We start from the raw sequence: 19592 nt of genomic DNA on the forward strand, positions 1-19592 counted from the left end.
AGCCTGATCCCTATGATATCATCTGCTTCAGGGCTCTGGCCAGGGAACCTTTCAGCAAGTCTGGCCTGCTGTGTTAAAACAATTTTCTGGTTGATACACCTTTCCTGGTCATCCGTACACACAGTAAACAAGAGAAGTAGCAGTAGAGAGAAAGAGGGGTCTGCCAAGACAAACACCCTTATGCCTCATGCAGACAGAGGACATTCCAAACATGGATACCACCAACACAACTACCTCTTCACAGTCACTTCTGCTTGTGGCAGACCATTCTGATTGGCTGGAGGGGAAGAGAGACGTCTTTTTTCACAAATTGGCTTAGAAAAGCAGGAATGTATTACTTCCACCTAAAATGGATTTGGTTTCACCATGAAATAAATGGCAGTTACAGACTCCCACATCCATTTACCCATAAACTCTCATGTAAACAAAACTTCACACACAAGAATGTTGCAGAGAGGAAATTTTAGAAAGGGCAAACATGATGAGCCATAGATCAGTTTCTAATTCCTCAAAGTATTTCTCAATTAATTTTTCCTGTTATTTGCCCAGCTGGCAGCTGTTACTGTCACTTTACAACCCACCCACTGACAGAAGTCTTTAGATGCAGACCCAAGGAGTTCTGTTGAGTGGCTGTGAAGCTTATCTACTCTAGCTCATGTCAGCAGGGTGCACACTGTTTAATTTGTTCATCACTGTACCAAGTAATTCCTTCCAATGATCTAGTAACCGCATCTGGGTTATAGGAAATAACTACCACAGTTTCAGGGTTAATTGTACCTTTGACTCCTCCTCCTCTCCAGTTTTCCTTGAGGGCACCGCTTAATGTTTCCAGCTCCCAGCCATCATCTCTCTCAGATGGAGCCACACATTTCTCTCCCTCCAGACCAGGTGTTCAGGCTTGCAGTCCCTCTGCACCTTTCTGTGGTTTCCCCAGCAGGTCTGACTGGAGTCCAGCATCTGTGGTTAACCAGAGGCTATAATGGTGTACACCAGTTACCAGACAGCCTTCACAAAGTAAACTACATTCATTCTTAAAATAAAAAGTATTACAGAGAAAATTTATTAAAAAAATAATAAAAGTCCCTATATGCATGCTAAAAGCTTACCAGAGGACACCCCCAATTCCAGTCTTTCAAATCCCACAACTGGGTTTGTCCCCTTGGTTACAAGTCCATGTCAATTCTTAGATTAGCAACAAGAACCTCGACTGGACGGTTCAGCTGTTTCTTTTTACAGCTCAGGCCTTTGATCACCAGTCAATGGCCCTCTGCTCAGGGCAGAGTTTCAAAAGGCTGAGTTTTTGCAGAAAACTGGAGTTGCGGAATTTGCATTAACAGGGGCTCCCCGACTTAACACTTATTGTCCCAAAAGTCTATGCTTGTCTGGCATATCTCCATAGTCTTTTTAACTCCTTACATTTCCCAGGACTCTCACCTGTCACAGTAACCTCTTAAGGTTACCTTAATTTTGCATTAAGCTGCTTAGTTGGCCTTGTCATTATGTTTGAGTTCTATTTTTGTTTTGTCATAGGACATATTTTAATTTAACCCAAAAGTCTCCTTTAGTTGTCTAGAACTTTCAGAGTTCATTGCTAAACAAGTGCATAAACTGGAACGCTTCTGCCAAGAGAGATGTAATATTGCCATTCTTAATATCTCACGTTGTCAGATTAGGGTAGCTTTCATCATAGCATAATGGGAACATTTGCCAGTAGGGCCTGCCCTTATAGCCATGCCCCCATGATCAATGATGATAAAATAAGAAAGAGAAAAGCCACATTTACTTAGTGTTAAACATTGATAGGATAGCAACTCCCATGAAAGCCAGAGTTGCAAAGCACAATTTGATTCTAAAAGTCATTTCAGTGGCAGAGACAGATGCTTTTGGAATAATGCCCAGTGAACTGCAACTTTCATGCAGTCAAGAGTTTGTCCTATTAAATCTAAAAGAATGGTTTGGCTGGTGTACAGTAAATGTTAAACTCACACTGGAAAAGTTTCTTTGACTTATTGAGACATTTATCTAGTGAAACTCTAGTCCACCTTCTGCTCTGTTCTACTGCACTACCATGTTTCTATTCGGGTTCTTATTTCTCTTTAGGCACATAAGTGCCCAGTAAGTTAAGTGTCATACCCAACAACTGAACACGAGCCTTCTGGCTGCATAGTCCATGCTTAACCCACTAGACCAGAGTACCTCACATAGGCATATTTCAATAGATGTCCTGTTGACATATGGCACTCAAAAGTAAATGTTACTGTAACCCCTGGGCTTAAGCGGTCTCTCTGTTGCGCACTGCTTGGAGCATCTTCTCTCCTCTCACCTCATGGGTATGGGCCTGGGTTCTGTATCTTGGAACTTGGTGCCTCCACTCCAGGGGCACCTCCTAGTGCTTGGAATATAAATGGTGCTGTCTATTGAGAAAATGTTTGTCAAATAATATACTAGCAGTGTAGTCCAATAGGCTAGGAATAAAATAATTATCACAATTCTCAAAGTAGCAATACAATTACCGCAGCTTTATTAAGTTCAGGGAACAAAGGATAAGGAAAGAATAGGAGTAAATAGAATAATAAAATATCAGTACCTTAAAACTCCACCTCCTAATGCTAACAATGGACCCAAACCACCCTGCTCCCCCACAGCACGTACCTAGGCAGATAGTAAGATGAGAATCAGTTCTTTTGTGGGTGATGCAGCACTGTAATCATTGGCTAGCTTATACCTTACAAAAAAAATAAATAGACGTGGGATTTCTTACAAGGTCATCACCTCAAAAAGGGTAGTATTGTCCTGAGGCTTCCTGGTCTGGAGTCAGGAAACCAGAACTACAGGGAAGCAGGAGGACCATGGCCATGCCCACCCACTTTTTAATGTGAGCATAGTTTGGGAGGGCACTATGGGGAGCCCCAGAGTTCTAGACCCTCCACCTGCCCTGGGCAGCATGTCCCAAGTTGCATGGACATGGGCCCGGAGCTGTTCTCAGGCACCCTAGCCCCCCGCCCAGGGCAAGTGGAGGGTCTGAGGCTCCCCACAGTGGCATGGTCTCTCTGAGTGGTTCTTACCAAAGCCAGGTTCCAGTTTCTGGCTAGGGGTGGGGCCTGGGGAGAAGAGGAGGAGTGGGGCGGGGCCTTTGAGCAGGGCAGGGCCTTGTGGCTCCCCCGCTTCTACCAAGGTTATGGAGCACCTGCCTGGCATCCAATAGAAAATTAGCCTGGATCTTGGTAGCCTGACCTGGAGTCACTCGTCAACCTCCTGGATTTGTGATCTCCGCTGTACGGACACCCTTCAATGACCCAGTAACTACCAACTGAGTTCAAAAGTTACCTTTGGGGGTTACATTACCAGTATAGGCTCTCACCTAGCTAGCTAATGGTTTGCTTTTTACCTCCAGATGATGATGTTGTTTCCATAAGCACACCAGCACTATTTCCACTTTTTTCCCCCCTGCTCACATACTAAGGTGACGAAAAATAAATATTTTCAGATTTAAAAAGGGGATATTTTTCCTTTTCATAGGACTTCTTTACTGGTTGTGACTTATTCCTCTCCCTGAATACTTTCTTGCTGAGTTAACTTCTTATGGCTCTGCTTTCCTTCTTAAGTCACAATGGGGAGGGAGAAGGGAGAGCATGGTCTAGAATCTCTCCCGCATTGAGATACAAATAGTGCAGAAGGAATAGGCTGTCTGGGAACTAGTTACACCTCCCTGATTCTCATGATGCATCAGTACTAGCCCCAGCCTGTCAATATAAATTAGAGAATCTTACCAGCAGCTCTAAATTATGCCATCTCACTTTGGTCTTCATGGGACTATAAACCATTTGTGAACTGATCTAGTGCTGTTGCTCTCATCTCATCTCCATGAGGTCCAAATGTAAGGTCTGAGACCTTCTTCTTAGCCATGAACTAAGTTGCAGAGAGTCACATCCTCACGTTCCATTGAAATTGCACCAAAATAATGTAATACCGGGTTGTTAAGAAGGCACTCGTGTCCTAGTAGTACCCACCATCACCAGATAAAGAGACAGATCTTAAGATGTTTAAAGAAAACTGTTTGATAACATTCTGTCAGGCAAGGAACCACTTAATCATTATTATGAAATCTATACTTCCATTTTTTTTTGTTTTGCATTGATATTGTTTTGCATTTATGGTCCCTACATCTCTATTATTTGTCTGTATTGTCTCTGTCTGATTTTGTCTCTTCCATAACCAATTTTGCAAAATTTGAATCAACTAAGGTTGTGGGATATAATTGGTTAAAGAACTGTTTTGTAATGGGCTAGGACTGGTCAAAAATACTGTTTTGTAGGACTTTAGCTGAAAATGATTGGTTAAGGTATAGCTATGTACGACCCGAGTTTTACTGCATAAACTGGGGTCAAAAAGAAAATTCTTTGGAACCTAACTTCATGCCACAGCCCCTAAGATCAGAGCTGCCAGACCTCAACACTCTGCCGACCATACCAGACAGAAGCTGGAGCCCTGGATGATCTCATCTTGACTGGCCCTCAAGAAAAGTTCATCTGCCTCAGTAGGAGTGGTGAGCATTGTATGCTTAGCATGTGTATTCTGTTTTGGTAACTGTTAATAAATAGAGGTTAAGGATATTAGTGTGTAAGGCTTTTTGCAGACCTGTAGAGCCCTGAGTCCATCAGGAATGGGTGTTAGCCCTGAGCCCACGGAGGGGTAGACCCCAGACCCCACAGAGAGGTAAACTTGGGTCCCTTACCTCCCAAGAACCCAGGAGAGAGGGTATTGGGGCGAGAGCTCTAAATTGTGTGGATAACACAAACCGACACCATTCCCACTTCCTCCATCAGGGTGTCAGGAAGCAGGTGGCATAGAAGTAAGCTATACGCCCTACCATCAACCCCCCTTTAAAAAAATGACAGCAGAGAGCTTCTTTAGACAGTTAGCAACAGATTCTACCACTTTGCAGTGCCACTTGAGCATAGTCACCTTCCGGTTTCAGTCTGAGACTTGTAATGAAGATTAAACTGAAATGGCAAATGGCATTTATATCACAAGCTTGAAGTGTGTGTGTGTGTGTGTGTGTGTTGGGAGGAGGAGGGGGGTCATTGTCAATGTAAACAATTTGTTCCAGTTCTTCTTTGAAGTCAGACAAGAAAGGTAGATCCTGATGCTCAAACCCAGTTCTTGGTTTTAACAAGTAGGGGAGAATTCCAATGAAGGGACCTGTACATTTCAAGTCACAATACATCAAGCTGTCAGAAACAATGGAATGCTACATACCTAATCGCTTCCACTCATCATAATGCAGACAGTGCTATTATATTACTGCAGCAAATTGGCAAGAATTAGGGAGGAAATTAATGTAGAAAACCTATAAAATCTGTGTTCCAGTAAATTGTCTCATTTACTTTTAAAAAATAAAGAAAGGGATATGAAGAAAGTATGAAAAAGGTGTGAACAGGTTCTTTTTAAATAAGTCAGTTTCCCTTTTTACAGCACTGGAAATTGTGTGTGTGTGTGTGTGTGTGTGTGCACACTCATGCACGCCCACTGGTGAAATCATCTGTAATACCACCAGGGACAGAGAGAAAAAAAATGTTCATATTAAAGCTAGATCAGACCTGTAATTTTAAATCCAATACAAAACAGCAAATAAATTTGATATGTAATGCTATGAATATAGATTGTTTACAACAGATATGAAGGTCAATAAAAGCAATATTAAAATAGAAAAATTGAAAATATACACAGAAGATATAGTAGGTTTTACTCAGCTGAACAGCCTGTTTTTAAGCAGTATCTTTAGCCCCCAGCTTTTTTTTTTTTTTGCACCTTTTTCCATACTAAATACACTGCTGTCTTACAAATAGGTAATAGCAAATAATAAAGTAATAGCTTGAAATATCTAGCCTGCCTTCAGAGTCACTATACTTATGCTCACCGTAAGTGATCACTCTGGTTACAGTGTGTATGGTAACACCCATTGTTTCATGTTCTCTATGTATATAAATCTCCCCACTGTATTTTCCACTGAATGCATCCGATGAAGTGAGCTGTAGCTCACAAAAGCTTATGCTCAAATAAATTTGTTAGTCTCTAAGGTGCCACAAGTCCTCCTTTTCTTTTTACTATACTTATGGTAATTCCATTCAGAAATTCAGATTCAGAAATAGTTTTTAAGCTTCCAAAGTTAATCTAGGATGGAGCACGTATATATGTTTCAGTATGGCCACACAGGAAATGAATGTGTGATTGTAGCACAGGTGGGCATAAAAATGCTAGCTTTAATTAAGCAAGTGTGAATAACAATGGTAAAGAAGGCACCCTAGCATGAACTACATTGTGAGCTAACTGACCCAGTACAAGCTAGATTAAAGTTAATGTGTGCATGTCTACCTAAGCTACAGTCATACCTTTATTGGCTCTTTAGATGTGCCTTTAGGTTTTAAACTCTTTGGGGTGGGGGAGACTGGCGGGGGGGTTATTGGCGGTGACGGGAGGAGCACCTAGCACAATGGGGTCCTGCTTCCTGACTATGGCTGCCAGGCATGATGACAATATAAATAAAGAATCATCAGTCCTCATTATCATCCAAGGAACAATGGTTCATAAATAGCAGAGCTTCCACTTGTTTGAATCCAGGTAATAGAAGGAATTATCCTAATGGTCAGTTGTCCAGAAATACCAACTCAAATGAGATTTTTAAAAGATTTAGGAGTAAGCATAGAACTGTGATTCATCAGTCCTTAGGAAAACCCCACACCCATCACAGAGGTGAGAGCTGAGGAATTTATTTTGTAATTTGATTCTGTTTTTGAAATAAAATTATTAAACACAATTCAGACTTGAAGGGCATATTTAGATAATACAGTCCTGTTTTAATTTGAGTTAATGGAATGCAGGTTAACTCACAGACCTATAAATAGTAATCTAGACACTCCACAAATGGTGTATATGATTGTTTAGATTAGGAAAAAGTTCGGGATTAGTTAACAACTCAACTTCTTTTCCTTATCTGGACAAACCCAAAGCCACAGCCTAGGGTAAATCACACACATTTGTGTTCTGGAGTATCTGGTCAAGCATTTACAATCTTTTTTATTTAATAATCATTTTTATTATGGTGGTGCCCAGGTGCCAACCAAGAATGGGGACCCATTGTGCTAGCCATTGCATAAACACAGAGCAATAGATGGTCCCTGCCCGGAAAAGCTTACAGTCTACATAGCCAAGGTAGGACAGAGGTGGGGAAAGAGGTAGAACACACAGACAGAGTGAACTTTGTGATGGTAGCAAATGGCATGTTAGTTCTGATGACTGGAAAAAGGCTAATGTAGTGCCAATCTTTAAAAAAGGGAAGAAGGAAGATCCTGGGAACTACAGGCCAGTCAGCCTCACCTCAGTCCCTGGAAAAATCATGGAGCAGGTCCTCAAAGAATCAATCCTGAAGCACTTGCATGAGAGGAAAGTGATCAGGAACAGCCAGCATGGATTCACCAAGGGAAGGTCATGCCTGACTAATCTAATCGCCTTTTATGATGAGATTACTGGTTCTGTGGATGAAGGGAAAGCAGTGGATGTATTGTTTCTTGACTTTAGCAAAGCTTTTGACACGGTCTCCCATAGTATTCTTGTCAGCAAGTTAAGGAAGTATGGGCTGGATGAATGCACTATAAGGTGGGTAGAAAGCTGGCTAAATTGTCGGGCTCAACGGGTAGTGATCAATGGCTCCATGTCTAGTTGGCAGCCGGTATCAAGTGGAGTGCCCCAAGGGTCGGTCCTGGGGCCGGTTTTATTCAATATCTTCATAAATGATCTGGAGGATGGTGTGGATTGCACTCTCAGCAAATTTGCGGATGATACTAAACTGGGAGGAGTGGTAGATACGCTGGAGGGGAGGGATAGGATACAGAAGGACCTAGACCAATTGGAAGATTGGGCCAAAAGGAATCTGATGAGGTTCAATAAGGATAAGTGCAGGGTCCTGCACTTAGGACGGAAGAACCCAATGCACAGCTACAGACTAGGGACCGAATGGCTAGGCAGCAGTTCTGCAGAAAAGGACCTAGGGGTGACAGTGGACGAGAAGCTGGATATGAGTCAGCAGTGTGCCCTTGTTGCCAAGAAGGCCAATGGCATTTTGGGATGTATAAGTAGGGGCATAGCCAGCAGATCGAGGGACGTGATCGTTCCCCTCTATTCGACATTGGTGAGGCCTCATCTGGAGTACTGTGTCCAGTTTTGGGCCCCACACTACAAGAAGGATGTGGATAAATTGGAGAGAGTCCAGCGAAGGGCAACAAAAATGATTAGGGGACTGGAACACATGAGTTATGAGGAGAGGCTGAGGGAGCTGGGATTGTTTAGCCTGCAGAAGAGAAGAATGAGGGGGGATTTGATAGCTGCTTTCAACTACCTGAAAGGGGGTTCCAAAGAGGATGGCTCTAGACTGTTCTCAATGGTAGCAGATGACAGAATGAGGAGTAATGGTCTCAAGTTGCAGTGGGGGAGGTTTAGATTGGATATTAGGAAAAACTTTTTCACTAAGAGGGTGGTGAAACACTGGAATGCGTTACCTAGGGAGGTAGTAGAATCTCCTTCCTTAGAGGTTTTTAAGGTCAGGCTTGACAAAGCCCTGGCTGGGATGATTTAACTGGGAATTGGTCCTGCTTTGAGCAGGGGGTTGGACTAGATGACCTTCTGGGGTCCCTTCCAACCCTGATATTCTATGATTCTATGATTCTGCATTTTCTGAGTGGGCAAAGTAAGTTTAGTTAGGAGGGGATTGGCTAAATCCAAATGAAAGGGAAGGGAAAGGAAGGGGTGAGGGGGACAGTCAAGGGAGAAGAGGGACAGGTGTGAAGTGAAACTGAGGTTGTGAGAATCGGGAGGGTTGCAGCAAACAGCCAATCTGCACAGGGCAGAGAAAGTCCAGCCAAAAGTGAGCAAGGTCTCTGGATGTCCGAAGGTCTCTGCTTTGGCTGCTTCAGCTCCTGCCACTTGGAGTTTCTAGTTGGATCGCTCTCATGTCTCCCAAAGTCATGGGGGGTGGGAGAGGCACTACCTGAGTGCCCCCAGAATGAGAAGGGGTCTCCCCCACCTAGTTCTGGATCCACAGAGCTGCAGAGAGTGGGTCACATTTTACCTCCCCCTCCCACAGTACAACAGTCCCTGTTTTGGCTGCTTCTGGACTTACCAACTGGAATCTCTGGTAGTTAACTGACAATTTGTTAACTCAGATTAAAACAGGATCATAAATTTTAATCTAATTTTACCTTGGTCTTCATACAAACATGCACCAAAATAACAAATTCAATTTTAATTCATACCTTGTGTTATTTCAGTACAATTCGGTGTACGTACACCTATTTTAGATTAAGAGAGTGTCCTATTTTTATTTAGTCTAAATCAGCTGCAGCTGGAGAGCTTTTGACACGATAGATCTGAGAGAACAGTGAACTTCCGCCTACTCCCCATCCCCAAAGAAAGAACTTTTCCAAATCTCAGCTATCGCTGCACATGATTGTGTTCTGTTTTGTAACAGAAAAGTTTTTAAAACTTGCAGAGATACTTTGTATTGTTATCAGATATTTTTATTAGTTTATTAACAATGTAATTTATCAGTGTTGCTAGTCCTCTTTCCTTTATTATTAATCCATCTTCCCAACTCATCCTAGTTTGTTAGAAGCTGTCACATCTTGTCTGACAGTTGGACTATAAACTCTCTGGGGCAGGAACTGTCATCTTTGTTACTTATAAAATGGGACTCTGATCCCAGATAAAGATTCCTAGCCACTACTTCAACAAACAACAATAATAAATTAAATAATAAAATAAATAATTAATAATAATAATAATTATAATAATGTTTTAATTGTTGACACCTACGTTTTTCACTTCAGTGGTGCCCCTTGTGTGGCTGTGGGGGTTGGAATTAATAGAGGGTGGAAAGTTACTGGAGAGGACCTGGAACTTGAGATATCCAGGCTCCATTTCTTGCTCCACCATAGACTCTCTGTGTGATCCTGGACAAATCACTTAATCTCCTTGGGCCTCAGCCCCACTATCTTCAAAATAGGGGAAATAATATTTCCCTGACTCACAGGGGTGTTGTGAGGGTAATTGCATTAAAGACAGCGAATCAAAAAGATACCATGATAATGGAGCCATATAAGAATCTAAAACAAACAGACTCTTGTTCATGTGATTAAAACATCCAGAAGAAGATTCAAGGTAAAAATGCAAAGGGAAGTTTTGATATTTCCCTTTAATAACTAAAGTCCCTGTTTTTAAAAACCATGGATGTTAAAAGAGCTCTTCACCCATTCGGTACTGACCTGATGCATTCAGTATACAAATTAGCAAGTCTTGGCCTTTTGTTGTTGTCCTTTTAGTAGGCTTGAAATTGTGTTTGCTAGTTAACGATCATCCCTTGGGCTCCTCATAAAACATTTTTCCTCAGTTACGTACCTACCTAGGAAGTGCTCTGTGTGTTTTTTTCTGAAATCATACCATTGTTCAGAGTAAAGAGAGCACTTCATTATACTGGGGAACACCTCACAGGATAGTGTTTTGTTCATTAATGTTTTAATCCATTTTGCAGAAACAAACAAGCAAATTCATATTGGAGTGGCTCAGCCATTTTCATACATCCCTCTAACCCCAACATTCAATTCAAATGTAGAAAGATCATATTCTTCATGAAGTATTTTTTTCCTCCTATTTTCGGTGATTAGCTATAGAATGAAATAAATTGCCTGATGTACCACATTAAGACAGATACTAAGTGTTTTACAAGTCTCGGTAATTACTGACTATTTTTATCACAAAGAATATAGACTACCTTCTTATATCTACCTGAAACTCAGTATAAGCCTCTACAAGCCTCCAGGCTGCATAATTGGTGCAACAGAACTGCAACGAGATGGAGGATATAATACAGCTCAGGTAATACTGTCTTTAGCTGAAATGGAAGAGTGGAAGCTCCTAGCATCCGGAAATGTTGTTGTCACGAAGATTTAAAGCCAGCCAGCTGTCCGTGACTGCAGTGAAAATCACATTATTTGCTTTCTTCAGTATATTTTAATTATTTCAAGTAACAACTGTATTTATTGGCATGATTTATGATAATTAATTAAACAGTTTGTATACTTTGCCTTAACTGTTAAATTTACAGTCGTTCTTGTTAGGGAGCAATTGAATGCTATAGTCTTCATATGAATTTCAGTTGAACCATTCTGGAAATTATTCCCATTTAAAAGTTCCTAGGACTGAAGAAATTGGTTTTACCTTCTCTGTATGGTGGTTGTTAGAAATCAAATGCTTTTTAAATCATAATGGGGTTATAGAAGGTCTAGAGAAAGAAGGTAAAAGGGAAATGCTTTATGCAAAGATGACATTTTAAGATTGAAAGATAAAGTGAGTACTCATTATAAAGAGAGCTGATGTAATTTGGCAGATTGGGATTTACTCTTGTTCCTATTTACCACACTAGTAAAAAATTATTTCAGTACAACCATCTGTTCTTACCTTCTTTCTAATTTATGCTCTTAGCATTACACGTATCAGATTGGAATTTAGTGATGGTGAAATCATTAATCATTTTGTGCTTCCTTATCATTCATAATAATTGTACATCCTCTCTCTGTTTTGAGTAAGCAAGATCATTTTCTGGGGAAAAAAAATTCCTGGCTGAAATTTAAGCATTTAAATTAGTGCAACTTGAAGGGGGCGGGGTCAAAATACATCTGAAAATTCTTACCATTTTAAAGTTATAGAAGTGAAAGCATTGTAGATTTTAATATGATATCTGGGCTAGGGGCCAACTTTTTGTTATATGTATGCACAGAAGGAGTCTCCAGGGCACTACTGTAATACAATTATTTAAATAATAATAAGCAGTCTGCTACAGGCAAGTAAAGATCAGTATAACCCCTTGTACACTGTGCCTCCCAGAGATTGTCCTCATGCCCAAAATGCCCAGATTCTTTAGACATAAGAACATAAGAATAGCCATAGTGGGTCAGACCAAAGGTCCATCCAGCCCAGTATCCTGTTTATTGACAGTGGCCAATGCCAGGTGCCCCAGAGGGAGTGAACTTAACAGGTAATGATCTAGTGATCTCTCTCCTGCCATCCATCTCCACCCATTCCTTACCCATCCTGGCTAATAGCCATTAATGGACTTAACCTCCATGAATTTATCCAGTTCTCTTTGAAACCTTGTTATAGTCCTAGCCTTCACAATCTCCTCAGGCAAGGAGTTCCACAGGTTGACTGTGCGCTGAGTGAAGAAGAACTTCCTTTTATTTGTTTTAAACCTGCTACCCATTAATTTTATTTGGTGGCCCCTAGTTCTTATATTATGGGAACAAGTAAATAACTTTTCCTTATTCACTTTCTCCACACCACTCATGATTTTATATACCTCTATCATATCCCCCCTTAGTCTCCTCTTTTCCAAGCTGAAAAGTCCTAGCCTCTTTAATCTCTCCTCATATGGGACCCTTTCCAAACCCCTAATCATTGTAACTGCCCTTTCTGAACTTTTTCTAATGCCAGTATATCTTTTTTGAGATGAGGGGACCACAATCTGTATGCAGTATTCAGGATGTGGGCGCACCATGGATTTATATAAGGGCAATAAGATATTCTCTGCCTTATTCTCTATCCCTTTTTTAATGATTCCTAACATCCCGTTTGCTTTTTTGATTGCTGCTGCACACTGCATGGATGTCTTCAGAGAACTATCCACGGTGACTCCAAGCTCTTTCTCCTGATTAGCTGTAGCTAAATTAGCCCCCATCATATTGTATGTATAGTTGGGGTTATTTTTTCCAATGTGCCATTACTTTACATTTATCCACATTAAATTTCATTTGCCATTTTGTTGCCCAATCACTTAGTTTTGTGAGATCTTTTTGAAGTTCTTCATAGTCTGCTTTGGTCTTAACTATCTTGAGCAGTTTAGTATCATCGGCAAACTTTGCCACCTCACTGTTTACCCCTTTCTCCAGATCATTTATGAATAAGTTGAATAGGATTGGTCCTAGGACTGACCTTTGGGGAACACCACTAGTTACCCCTCTCCATTCTGAAAATTTACCATTTATTCTTACGCTTTGTTCCCTGTCTTTTAACCAGTTCTCAACCCATGAAAGGATCTTCCCTCGTATCCCATGATAACTTAATTTATGTAAGAGCCTTTGGTGAGGGACCTTATGAAAGGTTTTCTGAAAATCTAAGTACACTATGTCCACTGTATCCCCCTTGTCCACATGTTTGCTGACCCCCTCAAAGAACTCTAATAGATTAGTAAGACATGATCTCCTTTTACAGAAACCATGTTGACTTTTGCGCAACAATTTATGTTCTTCTATGAGTCTGACAATTTTATTCTTTACTATTGTTTCAACTAATTTGCTCGGTACTGACGTTAGATTTACCAGTCTGTAATTGCCAGGATCACCTTGATAGCCCTTCTTAAATATTGGCGTTACATTAGCTGTCTTCCAGTCACTGGGTACAGTAGCTCATTTAAAGGACAGATTACAAACCATAGTTAATAGTTCCGCAATTTCACATTTGAGTTCTTTCAGAACTCTTGGGTGAATGCCATCTGGTCCCGGTGACTTGTTACTGTTAAGTTTCTCAATTAATTCCAGAACCTCTTCTAGTGACACTTCAATCTGTGACAATTCTTCAGATTTGTCACCTACAAAAGATGGCTCAGGTTTGGGAATCTCCCTAACATTCTCAGCCATGAAGACTGAAGCAAAGAATTCATTTAGTTTCTCTGCGATGACTTTATCGTCTTTAAGTGCTCCTTTTGTATCTTGATCATCCAGCGGCCCCACTGGTTGTTTAGCAGGCTTCCTGCTTCTGATGTACTTAAAAAACATTTTATTACCTTTTGAGTTTTTGGCTATCTGCTCTTCAAACTCCTTTTTGGCTTTTCTTATTACATTTTTACATTTAATTTGGCAGTGTTTATGCTCTTTTCTAGATGGTGACTGTGACTTTGCTCCTTTCTAGCCGGTGACTATTGGTCTGTCTGAACCCCAGACTTTGATTGCAAGTGGAAAATCACATTTTGTTTGGACAGGAACATACCCCACACTAGCAAATCACACACTCTCCCCTTGGTGGAGAGTAAATGTCATCACCAATAGAATGTCATCATCAATAGAATAAAATGTCATACCAATAGAAAGGATCGCTTTGTGGCTAAAGCACAGGATGAAGATAAAGTAGTTGAGGTTTCTGTTCCTGATACTGTCACTGCCTCACTGCATACTTGCTCAGGATTAATAGCTGACCGGGCCTCTCAGTTGCTGGTGAAACAGATGTTGGTAGCCTGTAGCCAAAGTACTACAGGGACTGGGACCCGGCCCTCACAGCAAAGCAGAGTCACTCACTGAACCTCTCTTAGTTCTGTATCAATCAGCCACTGACTCCACAGGGCTGTTTTTAATTCTTGCATTTATAACCTTTCCTCCTCTTGCACTCTGGTTGGTGGGTGAGTAGGATTACATCTACACTAGCAACTGTGCACATGTACATGCACGTGGTTGTGCCATAAGCCCCCAATAGTCCACACTTAAACCCCAGAAGCATGTGCCTGAAGGTGAGTAACTAGAATGCCAGTGGAGTGTGGTTAAGTACACGCCATCTGTGTGGCATGGTCCCATACCCATGTGGACAGGGGCAAGGGTGTGCACCAGGTCTTGAGTTTCAATAGTCCCCCACCCCCATTCTCACAATGCATTGGACCCTTTTCTCTTGGACCCTTAACCAATCTATAAAGGTTCCTGTCCCCCCATTTTCACTAGTAACGAGCTGAGCTCACCATATCTGAACAACTTTCTGCTGCACTCTTTAGATCAATACAGGTGAAAATGGATCCTGCTCTGAGAGCAGCTGCCTGGCCTGCCGACTATGCCCATGTGTTTATAACTGTGTGGTCAGAGTTCATCATCCTCCATGACTTCTCCCGGTACAGCAAGAATGTTCACACGTACTGGGAAACTTCACGGAGACTGGAGCAGGAGGGCAGCGAGCAGACAATTGAAGCTCCTTGCAGAAAGGTTAGAACCATCATTTTGGGAAGGCTTGTCATACATGCCACTTTTATGACGAACGGTCAAAGCCTCCCGGTACAGAGCATGAAGTGGCTCACAATTCCCTCCTCAACCTAGCCAGCCTCATTGTCTGATGTGATGCTTATGAGGGCCAGGGTGAGGAGGCAGCAGGGACCCTGGACTCAAAAGCCCCGGAGAAGGAGGAGCATGTGATTCTGCACCTCTACCTGGAGAAGCTGGTTGCTGTAGTGCTAAATTTCTGATTTTAAGAACCAGGCATTTGAAGCACTGTGCACTGATGTTTCCTCCCTAGGCAATATGCCATGCATTGCCATGCCTGTCTGAATATGAACTGAAATGCTGAAGCCACAGAAATAAGTAGCAGGAGCAGAGCCAGATCATCATCCCACCACTCCATGTCTTCCATCCATTCTGCAAGGAACAACAGTGAGAGGTGATGATCAGGAACTCCCATCAGCAAATGTGTGATGGTGGGGGACAGTGCCAACAGCAAAGCAGTTCCTAGAATTTCTCCCTGTGATGCACAGATCTCTGAGGTACCACCTCTGAAATGGTAGCTCTAATATAGCATAACACTGGCACTGTGGATGTGGGTATATGCATGTACGCAGCATTATATCTGTGTCCAGCACAGAATAATATGGACACTCAGCATGGGTATGGGGAGCATGCACAAGCATGTACATGGTGCAATACTCAAGTATGCATGCCAGAGTAGACATAGCCTAGGGTGTGACCTGCCAGATGAACTGCTCTCACTGAAAGCTTTGTATACAACTTCAGAAACAGCTACTGAGCATGCCTGTTAACTGCCATACTTATTTCTGGCTGTTTCTCAACCTGTCTAGATGAGTTGCCTTGCAAGACACAGAGTATTCCAGCTAAAATCCATGTTTTCTCCTCCTCATTGCTTCTCTCCCCTTCTTTGGGAGAAACATAGTCAAATGCTGCAGTATAAAGCATGTGGCTTACAAAAGAATTTGGCCTTGGACAGCATGAATCAAGGTGTTTCCCAGCTTTTGTAGAGGTTTGTATCTGACTGCCTTCCCCCAGATGTCACAGGCTAAGCAAGCATGGTCCCCAAGGAAGGCAGAAGCTGACTGCCTCTCTTTTGTATTGCTCAGTCTGCCTTCATGAGCTACTCACAGTGCTGAAGAACTACTAAGCATTATGCAGAGAGCCAAAGATAATAAAGAATATTTGCGGGAAAAACTGGTTTATCAACACTTACATTACGTCAATTTTACCAAATATCTATTTTAATATTTACTGGGGTCATATACCAATCCCTGCCTCCTTTCAATTTTCTTTTTTTTAACGTTTCTGCAGTTTCCCCTGCATCAGATTTGAAATGCTGTGCCTGACTGATTTTTTCAAACTCCAGCTACACTAAGGACAGGTGAACCTTGTCAAGCTGCAGATTTTGTGCACCTCTCACATTATCATTTTGGCTCACAAGGTCAGTCTGAGTTTGTGAAACATTTTCTCCAGTAATTTAAACCCACTGTTTTTGAAAGCCAATTCAACTTGTACAAGATGGTCCTGTGAGCTATACCAAGCTTCATGAACCTTCTGGAACTGTTGGCGACCAAAGCAGAAGTAACCTGTGAAAAGGAATATAGTATTGCTACAAAAAGCCTTCAGCAGAGAAAACCTGCAGATGAGGAGCCAGGAATGAGTGGTCAGCTTCTAAGAGGAAAAGCTATAAAGATGTTCTCACAGATCTGGGTAGGCTCCTACTGCTAGGAGCTCACCAGATTGCTGTGGGGGAATCCAACTGGGTGTTTTCAGCCTCCAGAGTCTGATCAGAACCTAAACTCTGTTCCAGTTTTTGAATCCATAGGCACACTCTGGGTGGAGACCTTCAGTCTAGCATCCTCTCCTGACAGCTGCAGCCACACAGCCTAGCTGCCTACCCCCTACGCTCTGTACTGGGCCCTTAAACTTAAAATCAAGCTTAAATACATCATGTCACAGAAATATGATCTTTTGGGTTAAAATTTAACTTAGGGGACATGTGGTAGATGTATCACACACTTTGCACAGACGTCTAACATATTATTGCTCTTTACTTCATCACACAAGAAATAAACATGCCAAAACAATTAACTTTACACACATTTTCCTGCCTCAGTGTCCTCACTGCTCCAGAGAGACTATCTATTGTCCAATCAAAGTGCAGATGTTAAAGTTAAATACACACACACACACACAACACACAGTCTGATGCATACCTGTTGCAGGTGCTGTCATGGTTGATACCCAATGACACTGGGGATTTCCATGATGCAGCAATTTCATAACAACTTCATGCTATCAATCAGAATTCATAAAATTGCACAGACTGATCCCCAAATCATCACAGGTGTCCTTAATAAAGACCAAGTCCTCCAGTTTTATCTCTATGTAATCAAAATCTACACTTTTGTTGTGTGTCTGTTTTAATGGCTTATGGAGAGAGAGAAGCAACACTAAAAGCTAGTGTAGCACAAGTGGGAGTCTTGTATATAGATGGCATTTCTTTATTAGAGCATTCTCCCCCCCATCCTTCAATTGACACCTACATCCACCTACTCTGTATTTCTGGCAAATATGCCTGCTTTCTGCCCCATTTAATACTATTTTTCTACTTTTTTTTTCCTTCTCTCTGCCGCCTCTCCGCCTTTTCTGTCTTTCTTTCCTTTTAAACCAGTCTCTCCTATCCAGAATGTGAACCCAGTTGTGTACAAATTAGCATCAAATACTCACAGTACAAAACTGAGTTGAAATTTCAGAAAAAAAATATTTCACCCACCTTTAATTGTCTTATTAGCAATCAAAATGACAGCATTTCTGTAGGATTATGCACATATTTTGCTATTGTACTTTAAGATGTTATGTAGACTGTTTATGTAGGATTCTGGGCTCTGATTAGTATTTGGTAGCATTCAAGAAGACTACCCATGCAACCCCCGGTTGACTTTAGCTGCAGGATTGGGTTCCTAGGGTACACATTTTGAAGAAAACTTGGTTTTCTTGTAAGTCAACAAGAACCACACTGGGATATTCAGAGTCTCTTTCTGGGACTTTAACAGCACACTTCCCTGAGACCTTCCTGGATATGAGGCAGCAGACAAAGTGGATAGGGCACCAGACCTGGATTAAAGAAACCTGATTTCTACTTCCTGGTTGAGTTTCATCAACCGTACAATGGGGTTATGAAAGCTATCCCATTTTTGTAAAGTACTTTGAGATCTCCATATGAAAAGGACCATTCATGGTGCTAATTTATTATAATTTATGTTGTTCTGCACAGACAAGCTGTGTGACAGTTTGCCTAGGGACTCCCAGATTGCAGGAGGTGCAAGCTTTGGAGATGTGAGCCAAGCAAAGGAAGGTTTCTGCCATTGCCATTTAAATGTTTTGCCTGCCTAGCAGTATTTTCAACAATATTAATCTAAGGCAAGTGAGTGTTTACATTCATTACCTCATATTTTATTATTCTCTATTTTTTCTAGAAAGCAATGCTTTATGTGAGCCTGAATTATACATGGTAACTTTTACTGAGGACAATTATTATTAGGTACTCCAGAAAGAACAGAATAGAGAGATAATTTTATCACAGAGAAGGTGGAGTGAGGAAGCAGGTAATGATCTGAGCACTCAGTAGAAGAAAAAGGACAATTGTCCATGGGGTGCTGTGAGGTAGCCAGTGCTGGTGAATATGGGTGTGGGGCAAGCAAAAGATCTGAGGAGTGAGAGGCCTACTTACAATCTGCAGAGTCAGAAAAATGAATTGTGAGCCAGAAGAGTAAACAATCAGTGTGTGGGGGTAATTAAAAGAGACTAAAATGCAATAGAAGTATCTCATCTCTACAAAAAGTCCCATAGCCAATTTCCAATAGGATTAAACTCACATTGTTACAAAATGAAACAATCTAATCAACATTCTGTGTTCTAATCATGTCTACCTGATATTGGAATATTTCTGAGTTTGTTTATAGCTGCAGGCCTTTTTTTTATCTTGACATACTGTGAAATCATTTCTAAAATTAGTCAGGTAATACATTTTTCCTGCTATGGCAAGTAAGCATTATGAGAATAGGGAAGTTCAGAGACCACGGCTATGAACCGATGATTGAAAATCTCAGGCAAGTGAATGGGGGAGCAATAGAGAGGGAAATGAAAGTGCTCAAGGGGAAGGAACATACTTCATGCTGGGTACAGACAGAAAATACATTATATACAAATAAGGGACTAGCAGACCAGTAGGGTAAGAAGAAACACTAGGATGCAGAAAAAGAAGGCAGAAGTGAAAAAATTATCTGAATGAAGAATGAACAATGAAGAAGAATGAAGGTAACAGAGAGAGTGAAAGTCCAGGATTACAATATTTGTAATTTCCATCCAACACTTCACTTTCCTGCTTTTGATATCTCCTTAAACCTGATCTGTACCATGATCTGCCCCCAAGAATTCAGACAATTAATAATGCTTGGGTCAGGGGGAGATGCTGGATAGGTTACACTTTAA

The sequence above is a fragment of the Lepidochelys kempii genome, chromosome 1 (genome assembly GCF_965140265.1).
Source record: "Lepidochelys kempii isolate rLepKem1 chromosome 1, rLepKem1.hap2, whole genome shotgun sequence".
NCBI classification, from domain to species: domain Eukaryota; kingdom Metazoa; phylum Chordata; order Testudines; family Cheloniidae; genus Lepidochelys; species Lepidochelys kempii.